This window comes from Equus przewalskii, chromosome 29 (assembly GCF_037783145.1).
Source record: "Equus przewalskii isolate Varuska chromosome 29, EquPr2, whole genome shotgun sequence".
NCBI lineage: Eukaryota > Metazoa > Chordata > Mammalia > Perissodactyla > Equidae > Equus > Equus przewalskii.
The window spans coordinates 45,676,270-45,693,198 of record NC_091859.1 but is presented as its reverse complement, the minus strand read 5'-3'; the positions used below and the strand labels follow the sequence as shown (position 1 = coordinate 45,693,198).

Below are 16,929 nucleotides of genomic sequence, written 5' to 3'. Positions count from 1 at the left end.
CACTGCGCTTCCAGCCCCGGCCTGCTCTTCCCCAGCACCACGTCCCTGCACACTGCCTGCCTGTGCAGCTGGCAGCGGGCTTGGAGTTCAGGAGCATCCGTACGTGAGCCCCGGGTCTGCACAGCCGTCTGCCTCCGGGTCTCCATCGGGGACGCGGGGTGACCCTGATAACCCAGACGATTTCCTGAGTGCACACAAGCCCCTCCAGGACCCCCAGGCACTACACAAGCACGCAAGCTAGCTGCTTCAGCTGGACTGGTTTGCAGGGACACAGACACGTAAGGAAAAAGTCGCTCTGGCCTGCTTAGAGAGCATTCCAAGCCTGCACACGGGTGCAAAGACTACCGCTTCCCGCTGTTGTTCCCATTAACATTTGTTCACTAATGGTCCATTTGTTTCATCACCTGCTCGTCCCCTCTGTGCACAGGACGCAGCAGGCCCGAAAGTTAAGCGAGAATGGTGGGGGAGAAACGGAACCTTCAGGAGACCTCATTATGAGAATTCATTGTCTCTGCCTCTCAGGTCCTGAGGGATGTCCCTCTGCTTCCTGGAGGAGCCTGGCTCAGCTCACAGCGCTCGGCTCTGCAGGGGCGAGACCTCTATCCTGCAGCCTGAGGTCTGAGCTGAAATCAGAGGTCACAACAGTGCACTGGGAGCAGATGTGTCTCATCAAGCTACGTGCCGTTTTTTGGTTATCTCTGCTTTCTGCCTGTTTGGGGCACAAGATTGGGAGCGTCAAGAGGCTCCCCCGGGTGGCTGAAACACCTGTGCCGTGTCAGGTAGGCCTGGCTTCCCTCCGGGCTCCTCCCACCCAGCTGCGATGGCTTCTGATTGACAGTGGCTCCAATCGCCAAGATGTCCGTGCCAAGACCAGCGTGGAGAGCGCTTGGCACAGGTCTGGTGTCTGTGTGCTCAGAACCGCTCTGTGCTTACTGTGCAGGGAGGAAGAACACTGTTCGTGGTGTCAGGGGGCGGCGAATGGGTGTTAGAGGAGCGGGTTTGTGGAGTTAACAGTGAGGAACGCACAGAGTTGAGTTCAGATTATGAGTGTGGTGTTTGTTCACATGCAGACAGGCAGTTGGTCTAAGTCCTCGCTGCCCCATCACTGGATGTGTGTGCGAGTGGGGTGATCCGTGACAACAGAACAGTGGGGTGCACTCTGCTCAGCCAATTCCCGCGAGTTCCCACTTGCCTCATGCTCCTGCCCCACCATGTGCTGGGCACCCCCAATCCCTAGGCCCAAAGCCCACCCCAAGAGGCCCTGAGCATCCTTCAACGAATGTGCAGTCGTCCCCCTGTCCGGAAGGTGGACATAGGTCCTGGCGCTGTTACTGCCCAGGAAACGGTCCCTGCACCCAGGATGCTGCCCCAGAGGCACATGCACTTACATCCCTAGACACGTGGCCAGGTGACGTTCCGAAGTGAAGGGAGCGACTTCTACTCCCACCTGCCTCTGGGACACTGGCTTCTCCACCCGGCACTCTTCAGACAGCCGCCTGCTTGACGGTGGAGAGAGGGTCTTCGGGCATCCTTCATTTTACATTTCTGCAGCCACTGGTGGGTCTTGCGTATCTGTCCATGCTCTTGGCCATTGGATGGCCTTTCCATCTTCCCACTCTGGACTGTCTTTCTTCTTCTTCTCATCAGTTCCTCCTGGGGACGCTGGCCCTCTGCCGTGTGTGTCACCCGTCTTCTCTGGCTGTTGTTTGGCTTTCATGTCATGCCACCTTTCTCACGTCTTTAAAGACGTCTTTAAACATATTCATGCTTCCTTGATGTTACTTGACTTTCCTTCTTTGTTTAAGAAGCGCATATAAATATTCTCTTAAATTTGGGGGTAATGCCATTTCTTCGTTGCTTTCAGGTTTTTGATCCGCTTGTAATTAATTTTCGTGTAAAGTATGAGCTTTGCCAGGGCTCTTGGGCATGGTGGTGGGGGCGGACACTGTCGACCCCTCGGCCACCGCCGCCTCAACCTCAGAGCCACTGGGTCACCCTGCCCTGCTATTTCCCCCAGGTGACTGACCTCCCTCCGGCTCCACTCTCGCCCCCAGTCCCTGCAGCCCACGTCCCAGCAGGTGGCCCTGGTCATCTCCCAGCACCGCCCTGCCTCCTCCAACCCCTGTCCATGATGCCGCCACAGGAAGCCTTTTAAATGGGTCCCGTTGCACAGACAGTGAAGTCCTCGTGAAGCCGAGCTTGGCCCCCGGCTTCCCCACTTGAGCCTCCCCGCCCCGGCCTTCTGTCCTGCAGGACCTCAGGCTCTCGCTCCCTCCCTCCTGGAGCCCCTGCTGCTCCCTGGCCTGGCCTGGGTGGGGGCTTCCTCCACCCTCAGATTCCATGTCCTCCCCCACCTCTCTGGCCACTTCCCTGGTGTTTCCGGCCCTGTCTGCCCACCGTCCCCAGAGCCGCAGCTTCTCAGGGCTCAGTGCTGGTCTGTGTGGCTCCTCCCTGCCTTTCCCACACCTGCTGCCTGAGGGCAGGTCATCCAGCATGCAGGCCGCGATGCTCGCCAGGAGCCCTTGCAACAGCCAGGCTCTGTTGACAGGGTGCGTCCTCAGCAGGGAGTGTGCTGACCATGTCCCCAGGCTCCTGCAGTCCTCTCTCCAGTGAGACCCTGAGGCCACTTCCCTGTTGGGCTCACTTGGCCCAGGAGGCCAGTCTCACGAGAGCTGGTGGGTCAAGAGGCTGCCGTAGGGGCTTGAATCCTACTCTCCAGTTCGGAGTCAAGCTCAGGGACAACTCCTCTGGGCTTCCCTGGCCAGGTACAGGTCTGTTGATCCCTGTGATCCGTGAATGGTGCGCACAGTACTCACAACGTGCCTCAGGAGGCCTTTGTCATGATCATTGTCATTACTGGTCATCATAATTATTGTATCACCTCTATGTCCAGCGAGAGGAACGTTCATGGGCAAAACAAGGCTGGTGGGTGCAGGCTGTGACCAGGAGGAACGGGCAGACGAGGAAGATCTGGCTCCTTCGGTGAGAACCCGCTTCATCTCACAGGCGGCCGGTGGATGGAGAAGACTCCTGTGCATTTTATTTCAGAAAGCCCACTGGGGCTGCAGTGCAGAGCGGGGGCTCCGTCGCGCCAGGGACTCGCTCGCACTCCTGGTTCTCACTGTACCTGGACAAGGCTCTGTCTCCAAATTCTCTGCCCCAAGGGACGACTGCAGGGAGGCGTCCCTCCCAGGCTGCTTCTGCCCCCACACAGGCAGACCCCGCGTGGCTCCAGGAGAACAGTGGGGCTCCTCCTGAAGGTGCCGGTAGCTTTTAGGGGAGAAAGATCTGCATGTGTGGATGGGAAGATGGCCTTTACAGGCCTGGGAAGAGCAAGTACATCCTGAGTGCATCGTCTCAGACCCCTGGGAGCCGCATGGCCTGTCCTGGGTGGGGGAGATTGGAATAGACAAGGATGCCTGGTCTGGAACGTGCTTTGTGCCGCTAATTTACCTCACGGAAGTTTCTGCACTGTTCTAAGGGTTTCTCTCTGGTGGGACTGCAGCTAAGAGGATTTCTTACCTAAAGATAAACAGCCCAGACGTGTCAATGTCTAGGGTCCAGACCCTCATGGTCTCTTAAGGAATTAAAGTGTTTACATTTCACGAATTTCAACAAGACGACCCTTGTATCCATTGGAGACCAGTGCACTTAACACTTCCCGGCAGAAATACTTCTCAGCATGAGAAGCACTCCCTCCGACAAACGTCGCTGGGTGTCCAGCCGTGGGAGCTCCCTGTCCACTGCCATGGGCTCGGCCGTGAAGGGGCACCTCCGGCCAGTTGCCAGGTTTCAAACACAGTAGCTCATGTGACTCCTGTTCACTGAAGTGGATGTTTTCGGCTTTAATGGAGACCTTCAGCTGGAAGGTCAGGTTCTCTAGAGAACAGAACTGAGAGTTTTATCGTAAGGAATTGCGTCATGTGACCACAGAGGCTCAGAAGCCCCACGATTTGCAGTCAGCAAGCTGGAGCCCTGACAGGTGGTGTGGGTCCCAGTCCGAGTGCAGAAGACCAATGGCCCCACTGGCAGACAGGCGGAGAGAGCAAATCCCTTACTTCTCCTTTTGTTCTCGTCGAGCCTCCAGTGGATTGGATGAGGCCACCCGCTCTGGGGAGGAGAATCTGTGTTACTCAGGCCACCATTCAAACGCTGGTCTCGGCCAGAAACAGACACCCCCAGGGTAAGGTTTGACCAAATGGGCGCCCGTGGCCCAACCAAGTCAACATGCAGAGTTGACCATGATGGCCCCCGTGTATGGGGAGAGCTAGGGTTTCATATGCTTCCCTTCTTGCATTGCTCATCTCTGCTTTCAGGGTCACAACCACGGGTGTAGAGTGGACACATTCACACATTCACCTTCGAGGACTTTGACACACCCAGTTCCGGGAATGGTCCTATAGAGCAATGATCCCAACAGCACTAGCTACTCCTCACTCTTATCAATGATGTCCTTACACCTCGTGGATCTACAGGACCACTGAAGGGGAACGGTGACTTGGATCCAGGCAGACAGTGTTCCATTCTACGTATTTTACTTGGGACATTTGCAAACCATGCAATTTCCAGCAAAATGGAATTGATGGAGTATTATCGAGTCTAGTAAAAGACGTGGGTCCCATGGACATTTGTTTTTGGGGAAGAAGATTGTCCTTGAGCTAACATCCGTGCCCATTTTCCTCTATTTTGTATGTGGGATGCTGCCACAGCACGACTGGATGAGGGTATGTAGGTCTCGGCCTGGGGTCCAAACTAGTGAACCCTGGGCCGCTGAAGTGGAGTGCACGAACTTAACCACTACGCCACCAGGACGGCCCCTTGTGGACACTTTTTATCTTCTTCTCATTAACTAATAAAAGGAGATTTTAACCGTAAAGTTTTCTTCTCTGCATCTGGCATATTACATGAGCCCCTAAATTTAGTCCTACAATTGGCAAAGGATGGGTGTAGCGGAGGGTAGGTTACCACTGATGGACACTGCTAATACCTTGTCATACACACCCATAATTCATTCAAAGTTAAGGCATCACACAGCTCACTAAGCAGGGCAGAGCACTGTTACTCCTTCAAGAGGCAGCGGATCTGACAGCAGAGCTGACAGGCACCATATTGGTCACAACCTAAGTGTGACCTCTCACCTATTTTGGAGATTCCTTTTGCTATAGAACAAAGAGGAAAGAAACCCGAGTCCACTGCTCTATCTCAGACGCTTCCTCCCTCTCCAGAGATGCTGTTTCCTCCTGGACTGTAGGATCCCCACAAATGACTCTCTTGGTTTTTCGGTTCTGCTTGAGTTTCTTTTCCCATTTGCCTCTGTCAAGCCCTGTTATTCATCGGAGACGTGACGGTGCCAGAGCACATCACGCTGCAGCTCAGTAAACGATGGACAGATTAGTCCATTACTGCATCCAGGACAAAGAAACACATCGTTCTGAAAATAAAACCCGTTTGGAGATGCCAGCTTCTGGAGAGATTTCTTCCACATTCCAGATCCATTAACCTTTTGTGCTGCTGCCAGTAGGCTACAATTTTGACAGATTTGTCGTGGGCGTGATGAATGAGTTATTTCTGCAGATGGTGCTCTGTAATCCAGGTAATTCCAAACTTTCCAGGCCTGCCAGGATCATAGAGATACGCAAAGCCTAACCCCACAGGTGAGCCATGAGACCAGACACTATTGATGGAGGACGCGCTCACCTCAAAATGGTGAGCAGGGGTTTCTGCGGATGGGTTCTCAATTGGATCTCAGATCAAAAGTGGAATTATTATTATTATTTTATTTAAGATGGAGTTTTAAGATCCATTTATAGCTCTTTGGATGGGCCTTCAGTTAGAGGAGGAAACTTTCTTCCAGTGTATGGATAGCAGTCCTTGCTCTGGTCCTGACCGAGGCAGGAAAGGAAAGACTTTCAAATGAACAAACCCTTTGGACATAAAATAAATCTAGAAATTTATCCACAAAGCTATGAAATTGACCATTAGATTAGCCTTGAAATAATCCGCCCAGCACACAGGCTGTGGGATATTTATCACACTTGGTGAAATAGAAACACAGTCATGCAATGAAGCATATCTTTTGCAAGATGCAGCCAGCCTTTCCATGTAGCATTTGCCAATTTCCTTACTCGAAGCTGAAGAAATGGTCTCCCTTCTCCCCCGTTATTTCTCACAGCACTGCCTTGCTTTTAGGAGGAACATTTATTTCCTATTTTAGTTTTCTCTTTTGCAGAGTCCTGGTGGCCCTGAAACTCTCCAGGTCTCGCTGCCTCCCACTGACGAGCAACTTCTGCGACCTCGTTGTTCCCCTGGGTTGAGTGAAGAGCTCGGCGCTCGGCCCTAATTAGTGAGCGAGGGCTGGCGGAGGACCGTGTCACTGTGGGGAGACAGTGGCCAGCTGACGGTGAGTGGGCTATGGGCAGAGGACGGCGGCCTTGTTCAAGTGCACCAGCAGGAGGGGCTGGCATCCTGGTGGGAATGTGGCTCAGGGTTGAGCCCCACCTGGGCCATGCCCTTCCCCATGGATCACAGGGCCCTTTCAGCTGGACGCGCTCCCGAGGAAGGTTCCAGGGCAGTGGCCGTGGCTGCTCTGGGCTGTAGCAGTCTTACTGTCTTGACACCCCTGCATCTGGACAATGGAAACCCTGTAGGGTCGCCCATTGCCCTCGTCCCTGTGATGAAGGGCAAGGAATTGTCTGTCTTTTGTAACGCTGCTCTTTGCATCCCTGAAAAGAATTCCCAGATCGGTTTACTCCGGAAAGAGGAAGATATAGGAAAACATAGGAGTATATCCATATCTATGCTTGTATCTACATCTCTCTATCTCTCTATCTATCTATCAATCATCTATCTATTTATCATTATCATCTGTCATCTATCTATCATCTATCTGTCTTTTGTGCTCATGTTCTTGGTTAATGTTGGTTCCTAATTTGACGTCATATGTCAATTTTCTTATGATAACAAAATGTGGAACCACATAATAGAATAAACTCCTAAACTTTAAATAAATGAAGGAAGATCCTTAATTCTCAAGGAATTCAGAAACAAATCAAGAGTGTCTATTAGACGTGAGTAGAAATGGAAGATTAATGCAAGAATACTCATGTCCCCACCTGGTGATACTGAATGATCTCTGCCAATAAATGCAACGCCCGAGGTCACCTCCTCCAGCTCCCTCACATTGGAAGCACCCACTGTCCCAAATTCTGTGCTTACCCCTCCCTGCTAGTCTGTAGCTGTCATTGATATATAGATACACGATAGTTAGATAGATGATAGGTAGTTAGACAGATGATAGATGAATGGTAGATCGACAGATAGAGGATTGATTGTAGAGAGATGATAGGTAGACCGATGGGTGGGTGGATTTAGAGATGGGCGCAGTGTCGTTTAGTTGTGACTGGCTCCATTCTTTGCGCAGAGTCGTGGTGTTCAGGTTCTTCCACGCTCTCCTTTGTCACTCAGGCTCCTGGACAAGCATCTTCAGGGTGTGCAGGATGTGTGAGTCTGTCCCTTCTCACGTGGGACGATCCCATAGCTGATGGAGCCGTCTTCCCGTCAGAGGGCTTGCAGGGGCTTCCAAGGGTCTGTTCTCATGAACCCGCTGCCAGGAGCACCAGGCGCTCTGGGAATCTGGTTGAGGATCAGCCCCGAGACGCCCTATGGGAGCAGGGGGCTCTGTGCTCTTCACAAAGCAGGCTTCTTAGGTCCCCGGCCTAAGACTCCTCAGAAAATCCCGTGAGTGCTTCTCAGAGGGCCTTGTCTGCTTTGTGACACGTCTGTGCTTGAAGACTTTGAAACGGCTTCTTGTGAAAAGGTTAGGGCCTGACACGGCGTGGTGATGCAATATAAACTAGCTTCTGGCTTTTCCCTGATAACTGTTGAGAACTGGGCTGACCAATAACAAGCTAAGTGGGGTGGCGAGTCACCCTTTCTGGCGGGATCCACCCAAAGGTCAGTGGCTGTCTCTCGGTGAAGCAACAGTGGTCCTTCCCACCCAGGGGCACGCTCACCACTTGGCAGCACAGGGCAGGCTGGTCACCAAGCCCAGGGACGAGCCTCTGGACTGTATTTCCCAGCCTCCCTTGCAGTTCGCTGTGGCTGAAAGACCATGTTCCAGCCAGGGGAATGGGGTGGCCATCACAGACGCCCCTCTGATCCTGCCCACGTGCCCCTGGGGCAGAGCTCCAGCAGCCTGACCCTCAGTGACCTCCCACCAGCTAGGGAGGTCAGTGTCTAGATGCAGATTCTGGGGTTTTGGGGCGTGCCCGGCACAGCGGTCAGCGCGGGCCCTGGTGCCTCCTGGGGCTGAGCTTCGTCTGTGAGCCGGGTCAGGATGACGTGCAGTCGCCCCTGGAAGGCACAACCAGCCCAGATTCTCAAGTTCAGAGTGACATTGGGCTAGTTTACTTTGAATGGTTTATGGAATTTTTGAAATTAAAAAAAAACTGAAACAAAACCCTGCAGTTTTCTGCCTGTCCCAACTAAACTTGGACCCAAAGGCTGCACTGAGGAGGACGGCGCTGTTGACGGGCCCGCTATTTGTCATCCAGAACCTCCTCCTATGCCCGCGATTTCTGATAAAAAGCCGCCGTGCTGGCCGTCACGTTTTACTCTTACTTTCAGACTCCGTTGCGGTGTCCGTGTGCTGCGAACACACGCCCACGCGTTCACTCCGTGAGGTGTCTGCAGCACGCTGGCTCTTCCCTGCCGGCCCAGCAGACCTCGGGGTGGCCACGGTCCTGCTGGCCTTTGCTGCCTCCTCCGTCCAGCCTCATCTCTCAGGGTTGTTCCGGGTTCGTAATAATCTCAGAGCCCTTTATCCCAGAGCCAAAGTGACAACATGACAGAGATGAGTCTCCAGGTTCCGTACCATTCTGCAAAGATTCTGGCGGATGTCAGGAGTAGAATTTTCTATGAGAAGAAAACTGAAGCCATGGGCAGATGGTTTGGGTGGGTGATCGTGGGACAATGGGGGGCTCTTTGGATCATTGAGTTGGAAATCTAAGTGCCATCTTTTTCAGAAGAAATAAGATGGAGAGATACATGAGGGATGGGAGGAAATCTTCCAGTGTGTAGACAGCGTGGACTCCACCTTCCACACCAGCCCCCCGCAGAGCAAGTCGCATTTCATGTCTTAGGTCAGGAATGCAGCCTCGCGTGCTGACGGTGCCGCTATGGTCGGGCTCAGAGGACACGGATTTTGCTGAGAGACTCCTCCAGGTAGAAGACCATCACAGGCGCTAGAACCCAGTTGTCTCCTTGTTACGAATCTTGTTCCGGTGAGTCTGCTGGGAATGTGACATGGTTCTGGACACGGTCCAGGCTTGTCCCTGAGCTGGGAGGTGACAGCCCTGGCTGGGGGGTGGTCTGAACACAATAAAGGGTGAGACTTGAGCCAACACTCTGGTAGAGGAGAAGGCAGGACACAAAGGCAGGGAGACCCAGTGCTTTCCTGGACCGGCCCACCTCTGACTGGGCCCCACTTTCTCCTGCAGCCTCAAGCCCCTCCTTGGGTTTTGCTTTGGGAACGATGCGCAGCCACTAAATGGTGGGGATAGGGTGCGTGGCATGGCCGGACTTGGACTCTAGAAAGATCACTCTGGGTGCAGGATGGAGAAGGGACTGGCCAGTGGCCAGAGGGGAAGCAGGTGGGAGACGGTCCAGGTAGCATCCTCCCCTCCGGAGTCCACACCCTCCAGTTTGGCAATGGCAGGGCGGCATGGCTCGCTCTGCTTACGTGGGGCAAGCGCTGTGCTCAATTCAAGGACTGCTCCTGAGACAGTCCCATCTTCTCTGTGCTCCCCCCACCAATCCGAAGCACGAGGCCCCTCTCAGGATGCGGCTCATGGCCAGAGGAGCACTCGAAGTGGTCCAAGTGGAGCCCGAGGGTCTCCAGGATGCCCTCACCGAGTTCTCATCCTTTGCAGGAAGCTCATGGGGTGTTAGAAGCAGCAAGTTCAAAGGAGAGGGTCGGCTGCGTGAAGACAGTGCCAACAGCCGGCGGTGAGAAAGCAGGGGCTCGTGGGTGGTGAGCTCCCTGTCCAGCACCCCTGCAGCCCCGTCTGTCCTCTGCCCCAGCAGAAACCGCCTGGCGATGGGACCTGCTCCTGAGACAATGACATACCCCGGAGCGGTCCCCTCTCCACAGAGCCTCGCAGGAAACAGTTCTGGGTCCCATGTGTAGAAAAGGCTCATCTCATGGGAAGGCTCAGCTACCCCCAGGGGCCCATTTCCCACTCAGATGATGTTCCGTGTCTGGCGTGCAGCAGTCACCCTCCTGAGAGCTGAACCGCGCCAACGGCCGACTCCCCGGGTTCGTGGTCGGCGAGGTTTGGCTGAATTACTGCTAGTTCTTTCTTTAGCGTATTCTGGAAGTTCAGTGCCTCTGAGGGGCCGCGGGAGCCCTCACTGTCCCCTCCCCGAGGAAGTGACCTCAGCGTGAGACGGTGCCGCGGGTCCCCAGTCCAGGGCAGGCTGCCACTTCTCGCTCAGAAGAGGCTCGGTGGCTCATCCTCTGCGTGGAAGGATGTTTGTGCCGGTCCTTAGAGGGCAGAGCATACGTCGGCCCGTGGTCACAGCAGGACAGACTAAAGCCAAACTCAGAGAGCTTCGCGATTCAGACCCACCAAGGTGGCTCAGTGAGGTTGCCCGTCAGCCTCCCAGGGGAGGTGCGTGAGCTCTGGCTTCTCATTATTGTCCCGCTCCACCCCTCGAGCTCCCCGAGGGTGACAGGTGGGGCCCTGCTCCAGGCACCTGGGCTGGGGAGGCTCAGCCAAGTTTCCAGCCCAAACACCTCCCAGCTGGGCAGCCGACCCTTCCACGGGGCCCCCTCCGCTGAAGGGGGATTTGCTGCGGCCCTGCCAGCCTGCCACCCTCTCTTGTCTGATCAAGCCGCAGGAACAAAGCTGCTCCTTGCTGGAGCCGAGGGGGAGCCCGCTGAGGGTAGAGGGAGCGAAGGAGTGAGTGAACGGGACAACGCTTCGTCAGAGTGCCGGTGGAACTGTGTCCCCACGTCCATAATTCGCAGCCCCAGCCTGCATCACCTCGGCATGCGGCCTGCTTGTCAACGGGGTCATTGCAGGTGTAACCAGTTTAGATTGTACAGAAACAGGGTGGGCTCTAACCCAGCGGGACTGGTGTTCTTGTAAAAAGGGGAAGTTCGGACACAGCCACGCAGGCAGAACGCCACTTGAAGGTGCAGAGATTGGGGTGATGCTCCCACAAGCCAAGGAGCAACGGAGACTGAGGAATCAGCATCAGCAGGAGAGAGGCTGGACCCGATTCTCCCAGAGCCTCAGGAGGAAGTGGCCCAGCCTTCCAGACGCTGGGACGGGGAGAGAATGAATTTCCATGGTTTAAGCCGCCCCGTCTGAGGGGCTCTGTCATGGCCGCCACGGGTGACTAATGCATGGTTGTCAAGTTCTTCCCCGCCACAGGACTCACTCATTCATTCATTTCTTCATTCACTCCTTCCTTCGCAAGTGGGTGTCCGTGCCCCATGGCTGTGTTTCTGAGGCTGCCACACGCCCCCCTGGCCAGGTCGGTCTGATAACCCGGCCACTTGTCTCCTGTTTAATCAAGAGCTCCTCAGCAAGTCTCCTACATGAATTTGATACCCACACAGCAAACTCTCAGAATCCACCTGAACCCCCGAGGTCAACGCGAAGTGAGTCTGGACTGTCCAGCGCCAGCCAGACGCAGACCAGCGATCCCGAGACTGGTGCCGCTTCCGTGCTGGCCACACGATTGCACGGCCCTCGGCCTCGAGATGTGGAAATGGACCCTGTGGGAGCGAGGGGTCCCCCGTTCATGAAGGCGGCTCGCGCCTCTCGCTGATGGTCTCCAGTTATCTCCAGGACCAGCAGGAAGAATTAATGTTGGAAAACAACACAAATTGATCTTTTATTTTAAAAAAAAATCGTGCATTGCTGCTGGGAGCCATGGCTACATCATTTGATCGGCTGTTTGACAGGGTCCAGCCGATTAACGCCGAGGGGTGCAGGGTCGCCCCTTGGTGAAGAATAACCGGCCGGCCCCTCACATAGTTCTGAAACCTGTGCTGCTTCTAATTGCCCTTCATTCCTTTTCCTTTCTTAACCTCCAGTTTTCACTCCTTTGGGTGGCTGCTTGGGAGGCACTACCTCCTGGGAAAATTAGATATAGTAAGAGACCGTGACCACCTGCAGGTAACTTTCAAGATATTTTTCAGTTAATTATTGGAGGAGCACACAGTCCCTTTTGAGACAAGCAGAAAGGAATCCTGCTCAGATAAGATGTCGAATTAGGTTTATGGACTCCATCTGGTTAATGTTTCCTTCTCCCTCCAGTTCTTTGTCTAAATATATATATGCATCGTCCTTCTAAGTTTGCTGGTTAATTGGATGATCAAGAAGTATCTATATATTATTCTTGACCTTCTGCTTTCTGTTAAAATGTTATAGAGGTTTTCTCCTAAAAGCAATAAATAATAAATGATTGATGAGTAGAAGGGCCGAGGGGTGCAGGGATGCCCCTCGGTGAGGAATGGCCGGCCGACACCCCTGATATTTTCTGAATTATATGCATGCTTTCTATCAAGGTTATGTCTATACATATTTCTGTTTTTCATTCTTGAAGATATATAGTTTAGCTTAGCTTTTCAGCCCTTTACTTTACTGACAAAGTGATACTTTCTCCGGCAGTGTGCTTAGGGGACTGTTAACTCTACAATCTAGGGGACAGGGGAGTGCTTCCACCCCCTAGAGGGCGCGCAAAGGTAGGGATGTTTAACTGCCCGCTGAGAATGCAGATAGCCCTGGGGATAAGACACCCTGGAGTCGCCTTTTGTTCCCATTGACCTTCTACACTGGTGGCGTGGATGGTTGAGGGAGGCAGGGATGGCTCCACCGGGATGTGGCCAGACGGACTGCTGTCCCGTCCGGAGGCCTGGACCTTCTCTCTTTGATTTAACTTTGCCATGAATTGCAACAGATGCCTGGGTGCCTATCTCCTTTAGCTTGGAGACAACGGACACTAGTTGATTGCGGAGAGGACTGCCATTGACCTTGTGCTCTGTGGAACAGAATGCTAATGAATGTTCTTGTGCTCGTTTTTTACTTCCTTGTCTCTCTGAGAATATTTGTGGAACTGTTTCTGTGCTAATCCTGAAAAATATATAAACGACACTTGTGCACGGTAAAGTCGGACTTGCTAACACCAACCCAAGTCTCACGTCCCCTTTATTTCCCCTTCCCTCATTGCGCCGACGCCGTCCATCCCTCAGGAACCTGGACTCTGCCGGGGCGGGACCCCGGCACATTGCTTCAGAGCGGGGGGCTTCACAGTGAGACCAGAGTCGACTCTGATGCTGCAGGATCTGAAAGCTCTGGCCTAAATGTTAGGCTTTCTTCCCCGAAATGCCCAGGATGTGGCTTCACGAGGGTGTAGAAGAGATCGCCTCCTCTTTCCCAGTGTCCTGCCCATGTCCCCCTCTCAGAGCCCTCCGAAGCCCCAGGGGCCTCTCTCACCACCCCCCTTTCCCAGAACGGTCTCTGGGGAGGAAGGGCGTCCACACAGCGCCCTGTAAGGAGCCCCATGGACTGGGTTGTGCAGCCGCTTGGTGGAGAGATAACCCGAGTTTTTCCCCTAGGGAGCAGAGGCCCCAGGGAGGGCCTCCTCTGGACTTGTTCTCCAGAGATCAGGCTGTGGTTCCTGGCCCTGCCGCTGGCTCACCCACCCCTGTCCCCACTCATCCCATGACCACAGGACAACAGTAGCCTCCATCACCCTCTGAGGGGTCCCAGTTTCCAGCCTAGGGTCATGCGTCCCATGCGGCCGTTTCAGAGACGCAGGGATCTGGGAAGGTGGGGAGCTGCCTGGCCCCAAACAGCTGGGTCACATCACAAGAGGCTCTGCTGATCACCTCCTCAGCAGGAACGGCAGCGAAGCCCCCACCGCCAACAGCATCCTCAGGAGACAGGGCTCCCTGGGCTCCTGTGGCTCTGGGTGGTGCCTGTGCCCATCCCGCCTGGGCCCTGTGCCGCCTCCTCCAGCCTGGAGATGCCCAGGTGCCTGGCCATGGCCTACCTGGGGCCCCTGGTGCATTTACTGACACCTGGGTGGTGGTGTCTTGTACCGTCAACTCTGTTAGGGGCTGAACTGTGTCACTCAAAATCCCTATGTTGGCGTCCTAACCCCCCAGGACCACAGAATGGAGCTGTGTTTGGAGATGGGGGTCCTTAAAGAGGTGATTAAGTTAAATGGGGTCACTAGAGTAGCCCTAATTCAACATGACTGGTGTCCTTCTAAGAAGAGGAGATTAGGAGCCAGACACACACAGAGGGACGACCATGCGAGGACGCTGAGGGACTAGGACGTCTACACGCCAAGGAGAGAGAGCTCAGGAGGAACCAATCCTGCCGACACCTTGATCTTGGACGTCCAGCCTCCAGACTTTGTGAAAATAAATCTCTTATTCAAGCTCCCAGGGTGTGGTCCTGCATTACGGCCGCCCCAGGGAACTGATGCAGACTCCAGGCAAACACTCCACACACACGCACACAGAGACACTGCTCACAAATGCACACGCCCACCCCCATGCAGACCCCCCACACACACCCTACCCCCTGACCTCACCCCTTCTCCACGAGCCCCCCGGGGGACTTCCACCCCTCCGCTCTCGTGATCCCGGGCTGTGATCCCAGACACTCCTGGCTGCCCTTCCTCATGCTGCATCTTTGCCTCACCCCTGCAGGGGGCTTGTCGGCTTTGGGCAGGACCTGTCTGCCAGCTGGCTCAGGGGAGAGGAACGTCCCATCTTGCAGAGCAGAATCCAGAAGTTGGGGAGGTCCGGGGTATTGTCAGGGTCTAGGCATTCATCCCCATCACTCCCATCTCCCGGCCTCTGCTGTGGGCCAGCTGCCCTCGTGGTCTCACGGTGGCTGCAGCAGCTCCAGGATTCATATCCTAATGAAGACATCCAAGGACAGGAAGATCAGCCTGGGCTTGTTTCTCTCGGGCGTCTCTTTAGATCATCGCTGGGGCTCAGAGCAGGTGCCGGCTGAGTCCTCCATGGAATCTCATTTTGTTGTCACAGAGGGAGCCCCTTCCCCATTTCAGGACACTCCAAGAGGTAAAATTCCTTCCCCCAGGACAGTTAAACCACTCTGCCAGCAATAAAACCTGAGATGTGTTCCCAAACTCCCAGCCTTTTCACAACATCGAACGCCATCCTTTTTCCTGTCCTGTTTATCTGCACAGCAGACGTGCCATTTGGAATGTCATTTTTTGACCCCTCGTTCCTCTCTGTGTGGAGCTGATACACGCACAGTTCTGACTTAGTTTCCCCACCCGTGAAGGGTGATGACGGTGTCGCCCTGCGGTTCTGGCGGTCAGCGTGCTACTGTGTGGGAGGGGCTGGTCTGGTCCTGGTGGTCGGCACACGGTTCTCGCAGGCCTGGGTTCCATCGGGTGGGCGCCTGCATGCACAGCAGCTGCTCTGCTTCCTGGAACCTGTGAGATGAGAAGGGAGCAGATGCTGAGGTCCACAGGGAGCATGTCCCAGCACCCTCGGGAGTCCCGCTTCTGCGCCTGCCTGCAGGACCAGAGCAGCTAATTATTTGCGTGCAGTCACGTAATAAAGCATTTAAATGGCTGTAGCATTCTTCATATTTTATTTTTTCCTCTTGGAGGTTATGACAAATAACTCGGATTTCATGAAATATATATTTTAAATGTCTTTACCCACCAAAAGGGCAATTCCCTAGCATGTTAATTAGACTGGAGAGATGAAATTTGGTGCACAAAGCATATTTATAATGGGCCTTATTAATCATCAGCTGTTTCCAAGAAAATAATTATGTTGGGCAAATGATAATATTTTGCTCTTATAACTGTGTCTCTACATTTATTCAAAACTCTCAGTGCTTCTCATTTGGCATTGAATTAATTCTTCTTCTTAGAAAGACTGGCTGTTTTTCACTTTTTGGGGAGACAGTTTTTGCTAACATACTGCTGGGACACTCGACGGGGGAAAGCTCCTGTGTGTTAGCGAGGGGGCCGCGTGACGTCTCGTTGTCGTCTTCTAGGCTGGGATGAAGCCCAGGCGGCCGTCTTGGCAAAGGGCCCGGGGCTGGGAGGCGTGCGGCTTTGGTGAGACAGACAGGCCTGTGGTCAATCAGGTGGGTTTTCACCCGGCCATGCGGGAACTGGGGGGGTCTCAGGGGTCCCTCCAGCTTCTCTGTGGAAACGGGGTGGCACAACCTCCTGGGGGAGCCAGAGAGCTGACTCAGTCGTGGGCATTGGGTGGCGTCAGGACCCTTGAGCTCCAGCCGCAGGCGGGTTTTGGCCCCTCTGTCCAGGGCTCCGGGAGGCCAGCCACCCTGTTGCTGTTGGGCAAAGGGTCTTGCTGCATAGAAAGTTCAGTCCTCCCAGAGCTGCCCAGGCCTCCTGACCTGGCCCTGTGCACCCGTCGTCCACAGCAGCCCTGAGCCTGGCACTTCTGGGGTCTCTTCTCCTGAGCATCCGTCCAGCTCTTCCAATGCCAGCAACACCCTCCTCCTCACCCACCTCCTCATCACCCCCGGGTCTTGGTGCAGACATGGGTTCCTCCAGAACACCTGTCCCAGGCTTGGCAGTGAGGGGCCTCCCCCGGGCCCCCACGTCTCCTCACCGTCTCACTCGCCACACTGGGTTAACCCCGCATTGTGTGGTGGAGCAGGCTGACCCCTTCCTCTGCACACCGCCCAGGAGGGGCTGTGCTCTGCTCATCCGGCCGAGCAATGGAAGGACGCAGAGGTGGGGTGGGGGGGCCCAGGGCCACCGGGCTCGGCTTTTCTTTCTCCCCGGGAGATTTCTTCCTGCCCTGAAAGGACAACGGATGTGCTCGCCTTGAGTCACAGGCTGGGTGACGGCTCCAGTGAGAGATGCGGCGTGGCAGTTTCGTCCCTA

General features: G+C 54.6%; 1 long non-coding RNA gene across 2 annotated transcripts in view; it reads left to right on the top strand.

Moving 5' to 3' along the window:
* LOC139080192 (uncharacterized) overlaps nt 1-13,201 on the top strand; it is a 33,663-nt gene extending 20,462 nt beyond the window's left edge. For both annotated transcript variants that reach the window (XR_011534479.1, XR_011534480.1), the window contains 3 exons: nt 6,230-6,400; nt 9,141-9,281; nt 9,930-13,201. This is a non-coding gene — a long non-coding RNA (uncharacterized lncRNA). The remainder of the gene's footprint in view (nt 1-6,229; nt 6,401-9,140; nt 9,282-9,929) is intronic.
* The last annotated feature ends 3,728 nt before the right edge of the window (nt 13,202-16,929 follow it).